Source organism: Camelus bactrianus, chromosome 1 (assembly GCF_048773025.1).
Source record: "Camelus bactrianus isolate YW-2024 breed Bactrian camel chromosome 1, ASM4877302v1, whole genome shotgun sequence".
NCBI classification, from domain to species: Eukaryota; Metazoa; Chordata; class Mammalia; order Artiodactyla; family Camelidae; genus Camelus; species Camelus bactrianus.
In genome coordinates, this window is record NC_133539.1 from 98,988,209 (window position 1) to 98,994,208 (window position 6,000).

At 33.8% G+C, this 6,000-nt stretch overlaps 1 long non-coding RNA gene across 1 annotated transcript in view; it reads left to right on the forward strand.

Moving 5' to 3' along the window:
• Window positions 1–4,926, forward strand: part of LOC141578166 (uncharacterized) — a 367,419-nt gene extending 362,493 nt beyond the window's left edge. Inside the window, exon 5 of the long non-coding RNA XR_012508204.1 lies at window positions 1,836–4,926. This is a non-coding gene — a long non-coding RNA (uncharacterized LOC141578166). The remainder of the gene's footprint in view (window positions 1–1,835) is intronic.
• The last annotated feature ends 1,074 nt before the right edge of the window (window positions 4,927–6,000 follow it).

Consider the following 6,000-nt stretch of genomic DNA (forward strand, 5'->3'; position numbering starts at 1 on the left):
AGTAGCACCAATGTTGATACAAACCTCCATGGGAGACCTCTGCTGAGGAGGTAGCAGTATAGTGGTGAGAAGGGGATAAATCTATTAATTTTTGCCTTTACAGATTGGTTTTTGGTAGCATACTTAGAAAGTCATCTCCAAGTTTATATGTCTTGACCTATCTTTTTGATTGTAGTACTTTTAAGAGCTCATTTTTAATTTTCTAGTTTAATCAGGAATTAATTTTATATACTGTAATAAGCTTTATCAATATCATTTATTAAAAATTCCATTAATTTTCTAATTGATCTGAGATACTTTTTTTATCATGTACTTAATACACGTCCTTGGGCATGTTTCTGACTTTTATATATTGTTACATTGATGCTTATGTCAGTATCATACTGTTTTAATTACTATATCTTTAGAGTGTAAGTTAATATTTTATACAGCTAGGCTCTAAAAATATCCTTCCAATAATTTTTTTTTCAATTCTCCTATTTTTCTGCTATTGTTCTTCAAGTCATCTTAAGAATCATTTTGCAAAATTCTGAAGAAAAATCCCTTTGCTATAATTGGATAATATACAAATCTATCGATTAGCTATGGGAAGATACATGTCTTTATGTTACTAGATCCATTAATCCAGGACCATAAGACTCTAGCAAATATTTGCATCTTCATTTGTTATCTTATAAAGCTTTTAATTTTCTTTAGGTCAGTACTGACGTGAGTTATTTTTTTCTCTGTATATCATACCTTGTTATTGCGAATAAGTTTTTTCTTCTCTCTGACAGATTCTAAATCTAAATTGTTATTGAGCTATTAATTATTGATCATTCTTTGACTTTTTTACTTACTATATTATTACTCATAATATTTCAGTTGATTCAGGTGATTATCTTGAGCTTTGCAAGTAAAAAGCATATGATGCAAAAGTGTAGTGCTGTTTTTGTCTCTTTTGGGGGGAATAATTATACCCATAAAGTGGTCATATTTTATAGTAATTAAGTAAAATATTTTGCCTAATAATAGAAGTGACTCCAGAATTTCACAGTTAAAAAATTACATTGTTGTTTTAAGATCGTCTTCATCATGTGAAAGAAATATTTCATTTTTTTATGTCTCGTTTTGGAACAATTTTGAAAAGAAAAAACAATTAAATTTGATCACCTTCCTCTACAAAGACCACATCACTTTTCTCCTTCAGAGTAACTATCCTTATATTCTTGGAATAAAACCTCTTTGGGTATGCTATACATATAATATACTGCTCAATTTGATTTGCTAATGGTTTATAGAAAGGTTTTGTAACGTCGTAAGTGTGATTGATTTATGTTCTTTGTGTCTGTGTGGTATCTTGTTTAGTTTTCGGCAAGAGGAGTTTGAAAGTACACTAAATGTTTCAGGAGAAATTCCATCCTTCCTTATGATCTGGAACAATTTAAGTAGCATAATAAATTATCAGAATATTAAGTTTTGATACAACCCTACTCAGTAATATGTTCATGTTCCCTGATTCCAAGGTGTTTATAATCTAATTAGTGTTTAAATTATGTCTAGAGAGGTAATGCTATTTTGACAAAATTTGTAAAATGTTTCCAAGGTGACTAACTAGGAGTATAACGTAAAGCCCTTCAGGATGAAAGCCAGGACGCCTTGTGTCCTCAGGTTGTCTTTGTCCAAGTTCTGCCACGATCCATGTGATTTTGGCCAAGTCACTTTGCTGCTCTGGACTTGAAAATTTTATTTGGAAAGTGAGGTAGAGATCGCTGACATCTAAAGATCTATTTGTTATGTGATTTTACAAAACGTTTGCTGGTCTCAGTGTCTTAACTGTGTTTTATTATTTTCAGCCTACTTCAGATTTTACAAAACTACATTGTGAAGAGTTGGAAAAATATTCTAGGTAATTGAAGAACAAATGCAGAGTTGCATAAGACACAAACGGTATGCCGGACACTACTGACATTTCTCTCCATACAGATGGTCAAAGGACAATGCGTGTGATTCACAGAGAGAAGGTACCTGCGCCCTTATGTCTGCCCTGCAAAAAGGAAACACCGAATGGCTTTGTGCCCCTTCAGCTGACCTCTTCTCATCCAGCACTTTATTTTACTCTTTCACGGTCGCATTTTCATTCACCATAGTTGGTGAAGTAAAAAAGGATGTTTTATGAGTCCCATTTTATTCTTACACATTGATAGTAGTATCTACTGCATGTGAGCTCTTAATTCACATTTTATCCATCACTTATTTTATCTCCACAGATGTATGCTCGCTTGTTCTTTTAGGAGTCTTTTCAGCCCACAGATGTCTCCACAGCTGCTCTCAGTTCCAAAGGGGAGTTTGTTTTTTTTTTCCTTAGAAGCAGTCATGTAAGATTTTTTGTTGTTTTGTTTTGTGTTTGTTTTATTTTTACTTAAAGCATTGTAGAGATTTTTCCCTTGTGGGAAAAAAAAATTATCTTACACAAAAGATGGCCATGAGAATGCCATCAAAACAGATCTGAAAACAAAGTCCACTACCTGTATTTCTGCTCATTCTTTCAATCTCACTAAATGTTTTGCATATTGGAGTATCACCCAAAAGTTGAATCCCCTACCTCCTGACTGAGTTGGTATGCTGAGACAAGGTAAGAACTGTCACAATTCATTCAGGACAGAAAGAAAACAAATTAATCAAATAAATACCTAGTTTAGGCAAAATTGCCAACTTGAGAAGAGCTTGAGGCTTTGAGGAGCAAATGATTCAAACTGCTGCCTTTGTTTTCTGCATCCACAAGTCTTATGAACATTCCAATTTTCTTTGTGTAGCAGGATGACCATATAATTCAATAAAGTGAACCTGAGACTATAGAAATTATGCCTTTATTTTTATTACTCTAGAAACCTCTAAAGATTTGTATTTGTATAAGGAAGATCTTTCCTTCCACCTTCACCTGTAGTCAACATTTAGTGTCACTGAATTTTCAAACAGTAGGTGGCCTTACAGAGAACAAGGTCATTTCCCCCATGTTACAGATTACACACTGACAACCAGGACCATAGCATGACTTACACAGAAACGCACAGCTAGCCTGATGCTCTGGAAGAGCTGTATGCCCAATGCCCTGATACACAGGTCACCAGCACTTCACTCATTGCTTCTCATTGGCTTAAGCTCATCAGAGGTAACAATTGCTAAAGATTTCTGATGTTAGGTTTTTAAAAGAATGAAGACTTGTTATCTTTATTTTTTGATCCGTGTGTAGAGTTTTGTGTTTGTTTCATTTTTGTTTTTAGTTTTTGAGGGGAGATGGTCGAAACACTTGGGTAGAGCAACTGTTTATACACTGAAACAGTCTGCTTCTTTATGGGAATTAGTATAATAGTGAAGGTCTTTATAGTTTAAGATCACAGGTAAAAGGCATTTTTAAAAATCTAAAACAAAATTTATATGCCAGTATTTTAAGAGTGGATAATTTGACTATTTCACTTATCTGTTGGAATGGAAGTAGAAGAGACCAGTTATGCAAATTCCAGCTCCACAGGAAACAGCTCATGCCTCGATGTCTAAAGGTGGCATTTATATTTCATGACAAGAGGCACTTTTGAAATATTGGGGAGAAGTTAGAAACATACTTTTATCATTATGAATAATAAATCATAGATACATACATCTATAAATACAGATATTCTCCACGCAGACCATTCTGGTGCTGTCAAACAGTATACACATCCTAATCACTGAGAAATCATGCACCACTTATCCATGGTTCATTCAGAAACTATTATTTCTAATACTTAAACTAAAAATTTGTTTATAGACTTGAGCCTCGTGCAATGCAATTTAAAATATTCAGTAATTTATAAATTATATGTAGCCTCATCACATACTAAGAAAGTTGTTGATGTTGCTTCCGTTTCTTGTTTGTTCTTGTTGTTGTTACTATACCGTCATTTCATTTGGTTGAGTTTCCTCATCTGAAATGACTTGGTTATAAAGACCTGTGTATTTTGATTAGCAATTTTGTATTGTTGATTTTCAGATACAGAGTTCCACGGATGTGAATATATAATCCTATAAATTGATCTTTCCTTAGGATGATATATATTGTGCTGAGAAAAATGAACTGATGCAGCATTTTTATACTCCTAATTAGACATCAGAATTATGTGGTATCCTTCACAAGGTAGCATGAAGCAATTCTCAGTAGCTATTACTCGGCACACTCTTTCACCAAGATTATTATTGAAGCAGTTTGTTAGGAAGCGTTTGTGTAACGTACCACATGCTGAAAACTATTTGTTGATTTAAAGTGTGAGGGCTGAGTTTTCGAAGAGGAGGTTTTGGTGTGCATAAAGTTACACATGCAATTGCATTTTCCCCACAATTACCTAGTCATGCTACAGACTGTCAACCGCAGAACTCATTTGCTTCTTTTTTGAAAGATTTGCTTTCTTTGCAAGGATTTAGTTTAGTGACATATTTGTCTTCCTTCCTTCTTTTTTAACAACCAAAGAAATGTGTGACTGTATTTCCTTGCATCACATTTTATAAAAAGCTAGACCTACAAAGATTCTCCCTTTCACTTTAGTCTTCAGAAGGGTCCCCATTTCCATCAAACACTCATCTTCTTAATTGAACAATCAACTAAATGCTTTGAGAAGTGACTTAGATAATAAATCGTCAACTCGTAGTTGGTAGTCTTTATACATATGATGCGTATATATTGCATGTGTAATATTACTTGTAAGTAACACAAATTATAGGTGTATACAGTACAAATACATTAAAAGAAGTCTACTGCTCAGAAAATGAAAAAGTTATAGTAGCAATCACAACCTGTGTCCAATATTAACTTCTTGTATTAAAATATGATGAAAGTAAGCTAATACATGTGCTGATTCTGTGAAGATGTAAAGTGATTTTATAAACTAGGATATTATGTTGCTCTTTGGTCTTGCTTGCTATTAGATCACTAAAAGTTGCAAACATTTGAGTAATCCCATGCCTCTTATTTTTTTCTGTGTGTGACAAACTCCTCCTCCACCACCACCACCAACAAAAATGTGTAACTTGGATACCAGGTCCTTTTAATGAAGCTTTTGAGTCTTACAAAATATGATTAATCTGATTACTGATTCAGCCTCCTTTTATGCTTACATTATCTAACACAAAGAGCCCCCCTACAGGTTAAAGTTTAAATGTGGATTACCAGATAAAGCTAGTCCTGACGAGGTTTCTATGGTGCAAGGAAAAATTGGATTTGCTTTTCACCTCATCTCAGGCTCTGTCATCCTGGTTTTTGCCCTGCTCCCTTGTTCACAGCAAGGATATTAATTTTGCAGTAAAATCTTTAAGCAATTATGCAGATAGCTCTGAAAAAGCAACATACACACACAATAAGAGAAGCTTAACTGAAAAATGGACCCCAGATATTCATTAAAAACAGATGGCTACATTGACAACAGCATAACTTTGGATGTTTGGACTAAGCTGGTATTAATCTGCCACAATGTGAAGAGAAGATGAAATTGCTGGTGTACAAACTATGTATGGCTTCTAATTTTTGCTTACAAAACCATACAATGATTTATGACTACCTTTTGGAGAACTGTCCCCCCTCAAATTACTTACTCAAAAGTGAAGTGCCATTTTAATAGTCTTAGCTATCACTGAATGCTGCTGCTCATATACAAGACACCAGTAAAATATAAAGAATCATATTATTCTAAATTTTTTATTTTTCTAAAATTGCTTTGGAACTAGGTAAAAGGATTCCAGTTAAAAACCTGATACGAGGAAATTTTGTTTTTAAATCTAATGAGAATGGGAAATCTCTGAATTAGTAACATTTCAAAGTCAGTATAAAACACAATTTCGCATTTATGTACTAAAGTAGTGAAATTTTTAGCCATAAACTGAAATTTTCTGCCTAAACGAAATCAGGTAAAGTAAGGCAGAAAAATATTTGGCCAAGTCTTCCAAGTAAAACATGGACAATAGAAGGTAATACTGCGTAACTGCGGCAACTTC